Here is a 16,194-nt window from a genome sequence, read left to right on the forward strand (position 1 = left end):
GCATCTCGATTTAACAAGAACAGCATGAGCTCTTCTAGAAGAACCACGAGAGATCGTCTTTGTGCCCTCAGGTTTGGCAGAGACGTCTTCAATAGGACACAAAAAAGCACAAACTAGACAAGTGCATCAAATTATGCTTCTTTTTTTCCTCGCCCCAGGCTGACCTTTCCTCCTCCAGCACATCACTGGCCATGCAGTCTGTGCCCCTTGACCTTTCCTCCCTAGAGATAATGTCTAGGCCTCAATGTATTTCAGCTCCAGGCCCAGAAAAGCAGCAAACCCAGACAAGGCTGACCTCAGGAGCAGCAGCATGGCATAATGACCCCGGCCCTGGTGCTGACCAATCAATCGTTGGAGACCTAGACCCTGAAAGGACACACCTGGAACGTGGCTGAATATTCTATTAAGATCCTCCCTGGAACCTCCCCTAAATCGCCACCCTTAAAACCCCGAGGACTGAGTGCTCCATGCCTTCCTCTCCTGCTCCCCCCACCAGGTGCATTACCATTACCTTCCTCACTGCCACGCATCAAGGCCCTTTCCTTTGCCTCCAAAACTTGCTTCCTCAGCCCATTTCCTCTACGAATTACCTCTGTGGTTTTATAAATAAATGTTCTCTTATCGTTTGAGTCCTGGTTCTGAATTCTTTCCTGGCCAGAACTCAAGTACGGAGGTTGCTGAACGCGGCCCTGTTTCACCCCACACACAGGACAGTCCAGGGGATTTTTAGAGGACGTTCACTGAAGCTGGAGACAGTGAAACAAGGAAGGGCCTAGGATAGAAGCAGCAGGAGAGGAGTAGGTGGGAAGGGAGCCCAGGCTGGCCGCTCTGGCTCACGAAGAAGTTGGAGAAAAGGGGGTCTTGGGGACAGGGACAGGGGGTTGGCCCGGGACGAGCTGCTGCTGTCCACTGCTCTCTGGTTGCAAGCCTTGTGGGGTCCCTTAGAGCTTAGGAGATGCAGGCCTCTGGGGGAAGGAAAGGAGGAATGGAAAGTTGTGGTGTGGACATGCTCCCAGAGGGAGAGAGCACCAACTTACACTTTACACTGAGTACACTTCAGTAAATGCTTTCCTGCGCTAAAGAAATGGGAAGATACACCCTAAGTAAAGAAGCCATAGGGCCCACCGTACTGCAGAAAAGGGAGGGAAGAGAGAGCCAGGGAGAGATGACCCCTCAGACCAGCTGAGGATGGTGGAGCCTGAGCACGTGGGCGGGAAAGGAAGTCGCGAGTCAGAAATCTTCTCCTCCAAGTTGTCCCTCACATGTGAAGGCGACAACACAGAAAGACCACTCATGGCCCTTTCTCTGAAAGGAATACGTTTAACAGGCTCTGGTGATTCAGAATTAAGACTTCAGGATGGGGAGGAGGTGAGACCAAAGGACCGGCACTGACTCTTTCCCGGGGGAACCCAGCCTGAGGAAGTAACGATAAAACCACCCGCTGGCACCGTGGAGGGGCACCCTTCACCGCACAGGCAATCCCCGGGGGCGCTGAGAAGTCTCTGACAGACGGTCTCAGAGAGGTCCTGCAGCTTGCCCAAGGCGCACAGCTTGGATGTGAACCCTGATGGGGAAAGGGACAAAGTTCAGCTCCGAATTATGATGCTCTACTCAAATACCGGAAACAACATTATGTCTGATTCAGAATAGCTGGCAGCCATGAAGTGATGTTTACAGGTGTTCTGGGTGGGACTGACGGAGGGTGCTTATGCCATGGCTCTGAGAGAGGGATCGGGGTGCAGACCAAGTGGGGAGGGCGATCTGGGCAGAAGAGGCAGGAACTGGGTCCTTGGGCAGCATTCGTGAAGAGCATCGAATTGGTGAAATGTTCATGTAACACTAAACTAGGACAGAACAAGGAGAAAGAATGAGCCAGACATTTCTATTTCAACAAGGCCAAATCTCAAAGAACACATGTTAGGTCAAAAAAGGGGGAAAAACCACACCAAGTTGCAGAATGACATGTAGTATGTAAATACCACACGTACAATATTTTTCTGTGGTTATACATCTACATACATGCCATGAGGTGGGAAGGCTCTGCCACCTCAGCAGGGTTGGCCCTGCTGCAGGCAGGGGTGTGACCAGGAACGGTGCTCGCGCTGTGGCCAGCAGAAGTCTCTGAGACGGGAGTGTGATTCTGCTTGCTTTCTTTCTTTCTTTCTTTCTTTCTTTCTTTCTTTCTTTCTTTCTTTCTTTCTTTCTTTCTTTTCCAATGAGAACTATCTTTTCTATTTATTGGGAAAAAGGAGATGGCAAAAGTAGGAGGAGAGCTCTTCTCACGTGTTGGGAGCGTTAGACGGGCTTGTACAGGACAGCACACAGCTCTCGCTGCTCAAGCCACATCTGGTTTTCTAGCTTCACATCTGCTGGTGGGCGAGGACCAGCGGGAATGTGCAGAGGAAAGTCACAGACTGGGGTTGGGGGAGGAACATGCAAAAGCCACACTAATTGAGTTACGGTGGTCAGGGGGAGCAAGAACAGAGCAAATGGCTAAATGAAATTCCACTTTATTCCTGCAAACACCACTGGGAAGAAGTCATCTGTGACGCGCAGCTTCCGTGCCAGGTGTAAGGACGTGCTTAATGAATGCCATTTAATGAAGAAAAAGGCTCTTATAAAACACCTGGCACAGGCAGGGTGCGGGAGCCACAGGCGGGGGCCGCAGCCACACCTGCTGGCATTTTAATAAGCACCTTTCCAGCATCCACTCTCCAAGGCTGGTCAGCGGTGTCAGACCAGGTCCCTGCCCGCTGCCCACACTCGCTGACAGTTCAGGGAACTTATTTCTTAAGGACCATATGCTCAGGTACCGATCACCCTGGAAGGTAATTAAAATGAATCATTTTCCGCCAAAAGGGCCTGACCAGCACCCCCTCAAAGACCTCACAGCCTGGATTCCCGCTCCAGGTCCCTTGGCTTCCACACTGAGATTCCGAGTTAGGATTCAGATCTCTAAAGACCCAGAGATGGAGAAAATCTTGCAAATTTTTTCTTGTAACTTGGTTCCACTAAAACAGAAATGCTATGATTTTTAAAAATATATATTTTTATTGATTTAAGAGAGGTAGGGAGAGGGAGACAGAAACATCAATGATGAGAGAGAGTCACCGATCAGCTGCCTCCCGCACGCCCCACACTGGGGATCGAGCCCGCAACCCGGGCATGTGCCCTGACCGGGAATCGAACTGTGACCTCTTGGTTCATAGGTCAATGCTCAACCACTGAGCCACACCGGCCGGGCCAGAAATGCTGTGATTTTCATGATTGTAGGCCCTAAAATATTTTTAGGTGTGGCTTTCTTTATTTTCCCTTATTGATTTTGGAGCCAACCTCAGAGAGAAAAGTGTGCAAAGTTTACTATCATTTCTCATGGTCTGATGAAACATTGTTTTTGTTTTGTAATGATACCAAGAAAGTCAAGTGAGGTTTTGCAAAACGTAAAACAGACCTATTTCCTCTACAACTATATTCATAAAGTTCTATGCCCGGACCCGAAACTTAATTCCAAATACACCCAATGAAACAACGCCCTTCCAGGGGAGACTGGGCCTGGTGTCGACAGGCACACGGGCGGCTCTAATTAGACGCTGTGCTCCTGCTATATGCCAAGCACTGTGTTGGCACTGAGACACTTTAAAAAACCAAATGATAAGGGTATATTACTAAGAGAAAGAAGCCAGCTGAAAGGCTGGACACTGTATGATTCCAACTATATGACCTTCTGGAAAAGGCAAAACTATAGAGACAGTGAAAAGATCAGCGGTTGCCAGCGGGGGTTGCGGGAGAAGAGGAGGCGGCAGTACACAGAGGGTTTTAGGGCCGTGAAGATGCCCTGTGTGACGCTATAATGGCAGGCATGTCGCTACACATTTGTCCAAACCCATAGGATGTGCAGCACCAATGTGCGCCCTGAGGTAACTGTGGGCTTTGGGTGATTATGACGTGTCAATACAGGTTCGTCCTTGAGTGGAAAAAAAAGTACCATCTGGTGAGTGACGCTGATAATGGGGTTGGAGGCATATGCAACATCTCTGTACCTTCCGCTCAATTTTGATGTAAACCTAAAACTTCTCTAAAAGAACAAAACATGAAAACAAAAATAAAAAACAACAAAACTAAAAAAAATGAAAACAAAAACAAAGGAGACCCACAGCTTTCCCCCTTTAGGAAATTAAATGGAAACATATACAAATCCCTAAATTAGGAAGTACAAAGCTCTAAATGTCGGAAGATATGCAAATAAAGGACTATAGGTTACGTGCTTTCATTTTAAAACAAAAGGAGCACCGGCCGCAGACACTGCACCAGGCCCTGCGAAGCGCCCAGGGACACGGCAGCCGGCTCCCCGGCCGGGAGGAGAGAGCACAGTGTGGCAGGAAACGCCAGAGTCCAGACAGACCCAAGCGCTGCCACAAAGTAAGACACGGGCATGGAGGTTCCCACGAGGCCACCCGGGGACCATGACAGCATGTGATTCTGCATGGCCAATGCGAGAGGACCTCTGATCGGAAGGTCGGGAGTGGCTTTCTGCAGGACGAGGTGGGGGGAGGGGGCTGAAGGCCCTGCCCCTGGAGCCACCTGGGGGACTATGACAGCGACCACTCACTGAGCACCTGCACGATTCCTCACGCTCCACACTCACCTCTAACCTTCCCAACCCAGCAGGTCAGCTTCATTCTACAGGCGGGGGAGAGGAGGTTCGGAGGGTAGGAAACGTGCCCACGGTCACACAGCGAGGGCGACGGGCGCGCAGGAGGTGGGCGTACGCGTTTGCCCCCATGCCATGCTCCGCTGCGAGGCGGCGCCAGCACGAAGGAAGCACAAACGCAGGCTCGCTCACTTTCCGTTCGAGCAACCCACTGGCCAGGGTCAGTATAACTTCAAACTGCCAACCGGGCTGTGTAATGAGTTTTCCTCCTGGGCAACACAGACGCGCGCACCCCCAAACACACCGCCCCGCACGGACCAGGAAGAAAAGCTGCCCCTGGAAGACGGAGGAAACCACAATTCCAAACCCCCCGAGTTCCTCCACGCGGAGCTCGACAGCATATGGCAAATCAATTACTAGTTTAAATCTTAAAACACAGGCATGGCAAGTGTGGTGCAGAAATAATCAAGGGCACGGTTCGGCTTAGATTACAGTGAGCCACTAGAGTTTCGAATACAATAAATCATCATTCCAGGCAATGGGAAGCCATATTGACACTTATTCCTAATTTGAATATTTAATTAGGGTGAAGTTCTTCATCAAATTATCGCAGAACTGGGAGAAAGCCTGGAAGACTTACACAATTACTATCTTAACCCCTTACCAGCTGCTCTCCGTGAGCACAGATTCTTGCCCCCGCTCTGCAGGGGAGAACGCCTGCGCCCACAGGCTGACCTGTGGCACTCAGAGTGCTGGTGACTGACGCTACCCCCGGAGCAGAAAGGAGCCAACGGTGGCAACAGCAAGGCCTGAGGGCGTGGGCTGCCTGTGCCGGGACTCAGCTCCGGAAGGAACTCTGGGCAGAAAGCATATGGGTGAGTGCCCACTGTGTGCCTGGAGGGGCACTTAGTTCTCACGACAACCCTGCAAAGAAGGGGTTCTCATCCCCATTTTACAGAAGAGGAAACTGAGGCTCAGAGGAGTGAAGAAACTCGCTCCAGGTCACAGGGACGGTGCTGTAAAGGTGGTCGAGTCACTCATCTCACACACACACCCCTTGTGCTCACCAAAAATAATGACAACGAGAGCGCTTAAAGTCAACAAAAACGTACTCACAGCTGTCTTGTGGATATTCGGCACTGCACAAATAAACTGGATGGGGGGCAACCAAAACCCAGGCCGCCTCAGCCAGCACCCTAAAATTTAACACTTGGATTAAAAATGCACCCTGCGCTGCCCATGTAGTGGAGTCACAGGGTGGTGTGGGGTGAGGAGAGGCAGCGGCTCCAGGTCCAGCCTGGTCCAGCCCCCTTGACACAGACGCCATCCACACCCTCGCAGAGGCGGGCACGGTGGGAACACCTCTGGTGTCCAAGGGGAGGGGAACGTCGGTAACAGGACAAGAAAGTGTGAATTTATTTTTCTCTTCTCCAAATGGTAACAGCTCGACAATAGCATTTATAACTATCAGTTTAGACAAGAGATTAACATTTCCTTAAAGTCCTCTTTTTCACTATATGAAAACTTTTACTGACATTCCATAGACACCATGTGATTCTGCATGACCAAGAACAACACACTTCCCCTCGCAGTCTCCTCCCGGGCCCCCAGGACAGGACCAAGGCTGACTGCACGCGGCACTTGGAAATGGTAGGTCTGAAGGTCCCCACACCCCCATGAGAAGCTCACGATGAGGGGCATGCCAATCATTTCAGATTAGCAAATTTCCCTTAAAAGCTCGAGATGGGTTCAATTACCCTCTTTTGGAAATTGTGGAGGCTCCATTTGCGATGGCCACTTTGAGCAGGAAGCTGATCGCGGGACAGAGGAATGAGCGGCCCACGCTGCCCTGGGCTCGACCCCGCCACCCCGCCAGGCTGGCAGGGGGCACCCAGCATCCGTCAGCCCTGCTCCAAGCCTGCTCCTGGCGGGAGCAAATGGCGTCGAGAACTTTGAAACTTTCCTTTGTATATTGCATTAATCCGTAGAAGAAAATCTCTTTTAATGAGGAGTGATGTAGTTACAAACTCTCCAGAGCCATAATTAGAGCAAACTAATTGAAGTTGTGTTTTGACACACTTTCCAAATTCACGGGTGCCGGATGACATATTCACAACACTGCCGCCGCACAGCCATGGCGACGACAAAATCATTAGGCTAATAACACTTATTTGCATTCTTATCATGCCGGCGGCTCTCCCTTAAATACTGTTTCTACTATTGCTCCTTTGCTGTAAGTTTCCACGGGAAGATATTAACAGTAATTATTAGTACTTTAGTGGAATTTTAATGTTAAAGAATAACAACGTGCATTAACAGATACACTGAATGCCGATTCCTTAACCACCGTCGGAAGGTTTGGGGGTTCTTCCGCAGCCCCCGAGCCTGACGGTGATGACAGGGCACCGGCTTCGTTTCGGGAAACGGCTCCGAGCCCACGCCCAGTGGAAACTGAAGTCAGGGTTTCTGAACAATTTTGTCTCAAATGTTTGACAAGAAAAAACTTTCCTTTCTTGAAGCACATTAAAATGAAACAGTTAAGGAGAAATTTTTTCCAAGCAGTTAAAAAAAATCAACAATTTACAGCACGGTCCTTGGTAATAACACTAATGAATTCCAGGAGGACGTGCTTTAGCCACTCGGTCGCTGCCCCTCGGTGATTAAAGACAGACTTGGAGCAACTGGCACGCGAGAAAGGCGGGTGGGGGCGGGGCGGTCGGCTCTGTCCCCGTGGAGGCCCCGTTTGCCACCAACAAGGCCAATTTTTTGGATGCTTAACTCAGACACTCACACACAGAGAGGAAGACTCGACAGTTCTAAATAATGGTTATTAATGACTCCCTCCTCTAAACTGACAAATCACATCTGAAATTGAGGATGGAAGAGGTATGAAGAGTGAACAGAACCTGACAGGATGCCAGCGGGCAGAGCGCTCCGCTTCCTCTGCGTGGGAGACGGGCAGGGCCCTGGGAGGCAGTCAAGGCCAAGGGTGTGACCACGGCCACCCACCCCAGGCGCTGGCTCCAGCAGGTCGCGCATGCGGTGGCCACGGGCAATGAACTCGCTCTGGTCTCACCTCAGGGTGGAGCGTGTAAGTGCCAGGTGCACAGGACGGCGGCCGGGCCGGGCCCGCTATGCCTCTCCCCGAGTGTGGCCCTCAGGCCTCTCCCAGGTCCCCACTGGAGTCTCAGGGTTGGCCCGACAGTCACTCTGATTCTGGGCTTCTATAAGGATCTTGGGATCAAGAAAAACAACCATGTCATTTCCCACTCGTAACTCAGGAGAAAAGGGGCACACGGCGGCCCTGTCTTAACTAACATGTGGAATTTGAACCATTCACATTTCAGAATGGATGTCTAATCTCAACGGGGAAAACCTGACTGAGCCAGGAAAATGCTTCCTTAGAAAAACGCCCAGGACTGTACTCCTTTGAAGCTTGGAGTTTTCGGTTCTTTAAATTATCATCCTTGTACCAATCTGCTATTTTTCAAGTCACTGATTACCAAAAAAAAAAAAAAAAAAAAGGAAGCAGAGCTTCATAGCTGCAGCAGCTCCGAATCACGGCATTTATTCACCGCATTTCAGTTTTATTACACTGAACCCTGCGATGCCCAGACACCTACCTCCCATATAAAAGAAATGAAGAAAAAAGCCCGTCTGGGGCCGCGGGCACCGCACGTCCACTCCAGATGATCGGGTCTAATCTTAAAAACTGAAATATTTAAAGAGTCTCTAAACCTCACTGACCCTACTTTTAAAAACAAGGAACATATGGACACAGCTAGCTTTTCATCTTCTTCCAGCCTTCTAAAATATCCCCTTTCCAAACTCCAAGAGGAGTGAGGCTGCCAAACTCAGATTCATAAAAGGCCGCGAGCGTGAGAGCGCAGGGCAGGCGGTGAACGGCCCACAGAAAACACCAGACCGTAACAAAGAACCTCCGGCAACGTTCGCCCCCTCCTTGCCCAGTCCCCAGATCGGGAGAAGACAATGTGCTGAGCAAAGTACAACCATGACTAATGGGGGGCGGGGATGCTGGCCACGGTCTGGAACAGTTCGTGGCCACGTCTGGTGCCTGGCAGTGCCCACTGGGTGCAGCGCACTCTGAGACGGAGAGTCCCCAAACTCAGGGAGCCTTGAGGCTCCTGGAAGGCAGGGAGATGCAATGGTGGGACCTGGGTTCCGATCCTGCCTCCTCTAATCCTAACGCTCTGCCCTTGGGTAAGTCAGTCTCCGCCTCTGCAAGCTTCAGTCTCCTCCCTTGTTAAGAGGAGGACCTGTGACTCACCTCACGGCACGGTTATGCAGATTAAAACAACACACACCAAATGTTTACATGGTGCCTGATACACGATGCTCAAAAAATTGTAGCTGAAATAATAATGATGATAACTGTGTTTATTCTCATAATAATAATTAGTATTATTATTCAACTGGAAATGAAACACCTGCTGCTCAAGTTCAATGCTGCCCTCCCCGTGGGCAGAAGCCCACCCCAAATCAATCAGAAGGGCCTTAGAAAAATTACTGCAAGCCAAGGATTTTGTTAAATATCCAATAATTGAAACCCTGTCTTGAAATAGAACGGCAAGGGGGGGGGGGAGGGAGATGGTGGTGGTGGTGGTGGTAAAGTCCTGGGAAATATTGCTTGTTTAACACCCATTTTTACTTTGTTTGGCAGCTAAATTCACACCAAGAGACGAGGTGAAATATTCCACAGACTAGCTACCTGCAAATAGACTGTCAGCCTCCACTCTGATAAAAGGCAAAATGTGCGCCTCTAAATGCTCCGGCTCACAAAACCGACCCTGAAGGGAACTGACAAATGTGTCCTGGCACACGGAGAGCTATTTTCATAACCTGAGGAAGGCCTTTCTCCCAGCCCCGGGCTCAGCCCCACTGCACAGGGCGCTCCAGCGCACGGAGAACCAGCACGGGAGAAAGCCATCCCACGTCTGCAGCCCTGTTCTCAGGGCTCAGCCCACTGCACAGGGCGCTCCAGTGCACGGAGAACCAGCACGGGAGAAAGCCGTCCCACGTCTGCAGCCCTGTTCTCAGGGCTCAGCCCACTGCACAGGGCGCTCCAGTGCACGGAGAACCAGCACGGGAGAAAGCCGTCCCACGTCTGCAGCCCTGTTCTCAGGGCTCAGCCCACTGCACAGGGCGCTCCAGTGCACGGAGAACCAGCACGGGAGAAAGCCATCCCACGTCTGCAGCCCTGTTCTCAGGGCTCAGCCCACTGCACAGGGCGCTCCAGCGCACGGAGAACCAGCACGGGAGAAAGCCATCCCACGTCTGCAGCCCTGTTCTCAGGGCTCAGCCCACTGCACAGGGCGCTCCAGCGCACGGAGAACCAGCACGGGAGAAAGCCATCCCACGTCTGCAGCCCTGTTCTCAGGACAACGGGGCACACGCCACCACCAGAGCCACCAAGAAAAACCACGGACAGTCACAGATGTGACAGAGAGAACACACTCCCAGGCAGCAAGTGCCTGGTCAGAACTGGAGGTTCGAGGGGGGCCGAGAAGGCCAGCTCCGGGGGCGCTGCACAGACCAATAGTCCCTTCTTCCTTAAACGGAAGCTCTGGCTTCCCAAGAGGCCACAGGAAACACTGATATAAAAAGTGTATTGCTCGGCCTGAGCTCATCATTCCTGTCTAACAAAACCAAACTGCAATCCGGTGACATCACGCCTTCACTGGTCTTGTGACTCCACCACTAAGTGTGATCCTGTGACAGCGCTGGAAAGACTCGGAGAGCCTTCCCCTGTAGGTCTCTGCTCACCGCGCTGCTGATCACCAGAACAAATCCAACGGCTGTAGCCTCGCTTCATCAAGGACTCGGGAGCCACCCAAGGGCCCGAGGACCCAACGCCGGGACCCTGGTGCGTAGGCCTGTGCCTGTTCCCTCGGTCACCATCTAAACCTCAAGGGGACTGGACCCCAGCCGGCGTTTGCTCGTCTCCCAAAAGGTGGGGACGCAGACAGGGAAGCGGATGAGCCCCCCACCCCCACGGGCACGCGCCGGGCAGTCCTGTCTCCCAGTTGCTGGGCAGGAGCCCGGGACGCCGCGTGTGAAGACGGCTGGGACACGCACTGGAGTGGCTGCACCCACCACCGGCCCCTGATGAAGTGATTCACAACCAGGGACGACCAGCGACCGTCAGCATCAGGGCGCAGGGACAGTGTGTAACCCCAAGGGAGCTCACCTGCCTGGGTTCAGATCCCACCTCAACACCCAGCTGTGTGACCCTGGGAAAGGCATTCAACTTCCTTGACCCCCGTTTCCTCATCTCAGAACAGAGGTGATAACAGTACCGGGCCCACAGCGCTGTATTGGGGTTAAGTGAGTTATTGCTCATCAAGCACCTGGAACAGGGCCTGACACCTAAGAAGTGCAGGTAAGTCTGCTGATGGGACGGAAGAACAGGTGAAAGGAACCACGTATAAATACTAGTATGTGAGCCCCCGTCTCATGTGGCTAAGCCAGCGCACTGTGTATGTGTAATGAATATTTCCAGGCCACACATTCCTCCCTGAGCACTTGCCGTGAGCATCCAATGAGACAACAGTTGAAGAAAGTACTGCTGAGTTTGGAGGCACAGGGATGCGGTGCTGCCATCGCTGTTCTTTCTGTGCCACTAGCCTTTCCCGAGGCTTTAAAGCAGTGGTTCTCAACCTGTGGGTCGCGACCCCTTTGGTGGCCGAACGACCCTTTCACAGGGGTCGCCCATAACCATCCTGCTTATCAGATATGTACATGACGATTCATAACAGTAGCAACATGACAGTGATGAAGTAGCAACGAAAATAATTTTATGGTTGGGTCACAACATGAGGAACTGTATTTAAAGGGCCAGAAGGTTGAGAACCACTGCTTTAAAGGGAAGAAGGAGCATGAGAATCCCTGTCATCACTAAGCCCGCCAGTGTAGCCGTAAGACAAACACAGGCAGGCAGCGAGACAGGCCCGTGAAGGCCACACTGTGCCCGGCGACGGCAGGAGAGGAAGGGAAGCGAGAGCGCGCGGGCTTCCCAGACGAGGCGAGGGCACCCCAGGTGTGGGGCGGACAGGCCAGGCTCGGCACGCGGGGGTCCAGCCGGCCTCGCAGGAGGGCAGGTGCGGCAGAGGTGAGGCACCGCACTGGCCGGAGCGGAGAGGCTTCCGGAATGAGGATGCCGTGCTCAGGAGCGAGAGGTGACTCCCCGTTAACGTGAGTCGATGTGGGAGACACGTCAGACAACAGGAAGCCAGGGAAGGTTCCACACAGAAAGAGAACCTGTGCGTGTGAAAAGCCCACCGGGATGGCAGGAGGCCTGGGACTTTAAGGTTACGGGGGAGTCCACGTGGCCGTTCAGTGACACCTGAGCCCCTGGAAGCCCCACCCTCGAGGGTCCTCTGTGAGACACCCCGGCTGTCGGTACTTTCGCCTGGAGTCAGTGGGAGGTAGCACTTCAGAGAGAGGACAGGTCACATGCACAATGCGCGATGCCCGCCTGTGTCCCTGTGCAAAAACAAAGAAAAAAACTGCAAGAGGTGTCACATCGAGGAAGAATGGGAAAATGTGTGTCCTCTTGGTTAAACAAAGCAATAAACATGTGTGTGGTTTCTTTGTGAAGGAAAAGGAGGGCTAATTATTCCAAGTGAAGCCAGACACGGCTACTACGCCTGGACAAGCCCTGCAGATGGTCAAGGTTCGCCAAACCCACTGCCACTCGGGCCGGGTGGCAAATACCTGGACAGGAAAAGGAGGACACAGCCCCCGATCTACGCCACTTGGGGCCTCTCGTTCAAGTCCTGCAGCAACAGCAGGTGAGGTGTCACCTGTGGTACAAAGAGCATCTTATCACTGTCACTGACAATAGGCAGCCTGAGGATTTGGGGCTGTCAGCATGAACAACAGGACGCCCGCCCTGAGCTAAGGCTCCGCCCGTCACTGGCTTATTCGGCAGGTGGGTCAGCGAGGCTGGACACACCGCAGCTCATGGGCTCTGACAATGGGCCGACGGGGACAGGCCTGGGCGCATGGCCTGAATTCAGATCACCGCGGCCTGGTTCTCTCTCCTTCAGGAGGAGCCATTAACCTTTCAGAAGACAGCCCTGGGGTGGGAATGACGGAACGGTTTTTGAGGTCAGCAAGGATCTATGTTCTCAAAACCTGACATCGACATGCAAAAGTTGTGACTGAACCCGGGTGTCCCTGAGAGGAAGAGTAAGTGCATGCGACAGATCCTCTGCAATCCAAATGCCCCATTTCCCAGAGTACCTGTCACAGATTGATAACATCCACGCACAAAGTTAAGTACAATTATGTCTGTCACTAGAAACATACTTCGGCACCGGTGACTGACATCTCGCTGGGAGCTGACAAATCACCGGGAGACTGTGAACAGCTCAGGGGCGCCACACACCCTCTGCAGGAAGCTCCTGGGAGAGGCCCCGGGGCGCCACGCAGGTACAGGCTGCTCTGTGGCTCTGGGAGGGACAGTGTCAGGAGGGTCATAGGCCCAGCCCACGGCCTGAGGTCTGTGTGGAGCAGGATGGACAAGCCTCAGCGCCCCAGGCCGGCGGGAAGGGCGGGGTGGAGCTACTGGAACCACATTCTCCAGGACACCCCGAGCCCAACAACTGCATAAACACGAGGTGTCCTGAGAATTCCAGCGCTCGAGTCCGGACTGCATATTTCAGATGGACTCGGAAAGGGACAAGCTCACGGTGCCAAGGCTGGGCCGGGCCGTGGTGAGGGTCAGGCAGTCACTCTGCGGTCATCCTGGCCTCCTCTGACACCGGCTCTGGGACCTCAGAAGGTGACAGCTACAAGTCGGGTGAGCAGACCTCGGGGACAGACACCTACTGCTCGGCACCCTCCCCGCCCATGGAGCTCCCAGGGCCCCTTGGCAAAGTGCGTGCGGCCCTAACATGGTCTCCTGAGCCTGAACTTCTGAGCGTGGGGCAGGGAATATGACATCGCATAACGTCTGCGGAATCCAGAGGCTGTCTGACTGACGCCAGCAGCTGGGAACTCACCCCCCTTAAGTTGGCTTCTCTGAGGCCAAGCAGTTTACTTTGGGGAGGTTTTCTTTGCTCAATTTTTAAAATGTTAAGCCCAGATCTCCCGCCTTCTAACTTCCTGATCTAATTTTGCCTCCAGGGCTTTCAATGACCCCTCCCCACCTGGAAACACCACTGACATCTCCTCCATGTTTAAACCTCCCACATGACGACCATGCAAACCCCGCAGCCAGCTGCCGTGTCTCCCTCCACCAGGTCTGAACGCAGCGAGGCCTCACACTCAGGCAGTGCTGGAGGCGGTGGCCTCCCGAGGTATGTGTGCAGGTGACGTGACCCTCCCAGCGGAGGAGCGAGTGGTGGAGGATCGGCTCTGTCACTCAGAACTTCAGCTCCCCAACAACTCTGTCGTCTGCACATTTGATCCACAGGCTTCTGAGGTCTGATCAAGCCACTGGCTCTGCACCTGAGCAGCTGGGCGGTGCAGTGCACCAGGGCCCTGCTGGGACGACACAGACCATCCCCTCACCCACACCCCAGGGCTGCGGGACTCCATCATGGTGAATGCATCTGCCTCCCAGAACGTCTCCACACCTTGGTGCCGGCAGCGGCGGCACCTTCTCTCCTCAGCAGAATCGTGGGTGAGACCCCGTGTGTGAGAGGAGTGGAGGGCTGACCTGGTTGAAGCTGGAAGGTGCTTCCCCATCTGCACCGGCCCCCAGGCAGTGGCACGGAAGAGAACTGGAAAGGCCTGCACCAGCGGACTTGCAGAGCTCAGGCCTGGCCTGCCCAGAAGAGAAGGGGAGGTGTCAGGGCCCCAGCCCACGGCCAGCGCCATCCTGCAGCCGACCTGCGCGGGGGGGAGAGGGGGGGCTGATGCCCAGAGAGGAAACAGAGGCTCCGAGCTCCTGGGAGAGGCAGCATCACCTTCTCCATTTGGAAGCTCAGAAACGTGTGCGGAGATGAGTGAGAGAGTCGCTGAATGAGGAAGGGCAGCTCTGCCAAGACCGAATCCCGCCTTTTGCCACAAATGTCACCAAACACTGTGTCCAGCTCAGTGGACACAGCCAGGGGCAGCCTCGTCTCCGGGCTCCGGCAGGCCCACCGTGAAAGGACAGCATGGTCTCCGGCCCAGGACTGGCACTGTGGTAGCCACAGGGAGGACGCGGGCAGAAAGCACCCATCCTGGGCAGCCCCGGCCTCCGGAGCGAGAAGGCAGCTCTGCTGGGAGCACGAGGCCCTCCGGTGATGACCCCCTCTACCTGGAGAGGTCCACCAACTGCCCCTTCTGTCTGAATGAAGCTGGAGATCAGAGATCACCAAAAAACGGCAGGGAATTCTTTTAAACATGAGTGACAACATAGAAACGGGTAGAGCAACACAATTTTAACTTTTGAGACAAAGCCTGGAGCTCAAGAAAGCAGTGAGGTCTGCTCCTGGCCCTGCTCCTCGTTCCCTTCCAGGCCCCACAAGGGATTTGCTGGGGAAACGGCCGATGCCCAGTGCTCAGGAACCAGCCGGCCAGGCCTCCGCGCTGCCGCCGCCTCCGCCTCCACGTTTGGCCGGTAGAGGGCGCTGCATCACCACACTCTCACTCCAGCCTAGGCCTTGCAACCCGATCCTTGGTTCACACAAAGACCCGGCTTGAGGGAGTTGTTCTTATGCTTGTGGTTCAATACTACAGGAGTAAGAAGCAGCAAAACACAAACCTGCTATGACGTGATATCACCTATGTAAAAGTGCACAGTAAAATGACAATGATGCACCTTTGCTCACGGAAATGGGGTTTCTGTGTGTTTGTTATTTCTGTATTCTGCCGATTTTCAACAAGTCTGTCTTACTCTCATAATCAGAAAATCCCCAAGATTGTTCAGGGGCTCGGGAGTTTTTGGGGGGAGGGAGGCGGTGGATGAGAGCAGCACGAGGTCCCTAGGCTGATGGAGAAGCATTTCTGCAAAACTGAGTACTTGCCTGGACCTGCGCTGAGCGCTGGGAGATCCCGGAGTGGACACAGCCCTGCCTCGAGGAGGTCCCAACATGAGCACAGCACAGAGTGAACGCTTAACAGCCGAGAGGCGCTCAGAACAGAAAGCCAAGACCCAGGCCCAGCCCCTGGTGTTCAGGGAAGGCTTAATGGGAGAGGGGGCATGGAGCTGATAGCACAGGTGTCACATGAGCAAAGACGCAGACGCAGGAAACAGGAAGGGAAGAAGACGCTGCCAGGTCAGTGTAAGGTCTGAGGCTTGGGGAGGGGAGAGCAGAAGCTGCCAGATTCCTCTGCTGGGAGGTTAGAGAGACCTGAAGCCTCAAGGGGTAAAGTAACGCACTCATCCGTTCATCAATCTTCAATGGAAAACTTGAGTAAGTGATCAGCATTTCATCTTTAAAAATTATCGAAGATGCTGGATAAGAAAACAACACAGAAACCAAAGGCACAGAAGCCCTATGACTCGGGAGGCTCGGCAGGTGTGCGGGCGCCTGAAACCCGCCGCCCAGCGGCAGCGGAGAGCTGGGACAGACAGTGGTTTTGACTGG

At 53.5% G+C, this 16,194-nt stretch overlaps 1 protein-coding gene across 4 annotated transcripts in view; it reads right to left on the minus strand.

Annotated features, from left to right (window-relative positions):
* The window catches only part of MVB12B (multivesicular body subunit 12B), a 137,141-nt gene that overhangs the window by 67,916 nt on the left and 53,031 nt on the right, over positions 1-16,194 (minus strand). The window contains exon 7 of one of the 4 annotated variants that reach the window (XR_004971149.1): positions 14,337-14,444. The exons of the other annotated variants lie outside the window; for them this stretch is intronic. The gene's annotated coding sequence lies outside the window, so the exon portion shown is untranslated. The remainder of the gene's footprint in view (positions 1-14,336; positions 14,445-16,194) is intronic. 4 annotated transcript variants of the gene reach the window in all.

The sequence above is a fragment of the Myotis myotis genome, unplaced genomic scaffold (assembly GCF_014108235.1).
Source record: "Myotis myotis isolate mMyoMyo1 unplaced genomic scaffold, mMyoMyo1.p scaffold_m19_p_12, whole genome shotgun sequence".
In the NCBI taxonomy this organism is placed as follows: Eukaryota; Metazoa; Chordata; class Mammalia; order Chiroptera; family Vespertilionidae; genus Myotis; species Myotis myotis.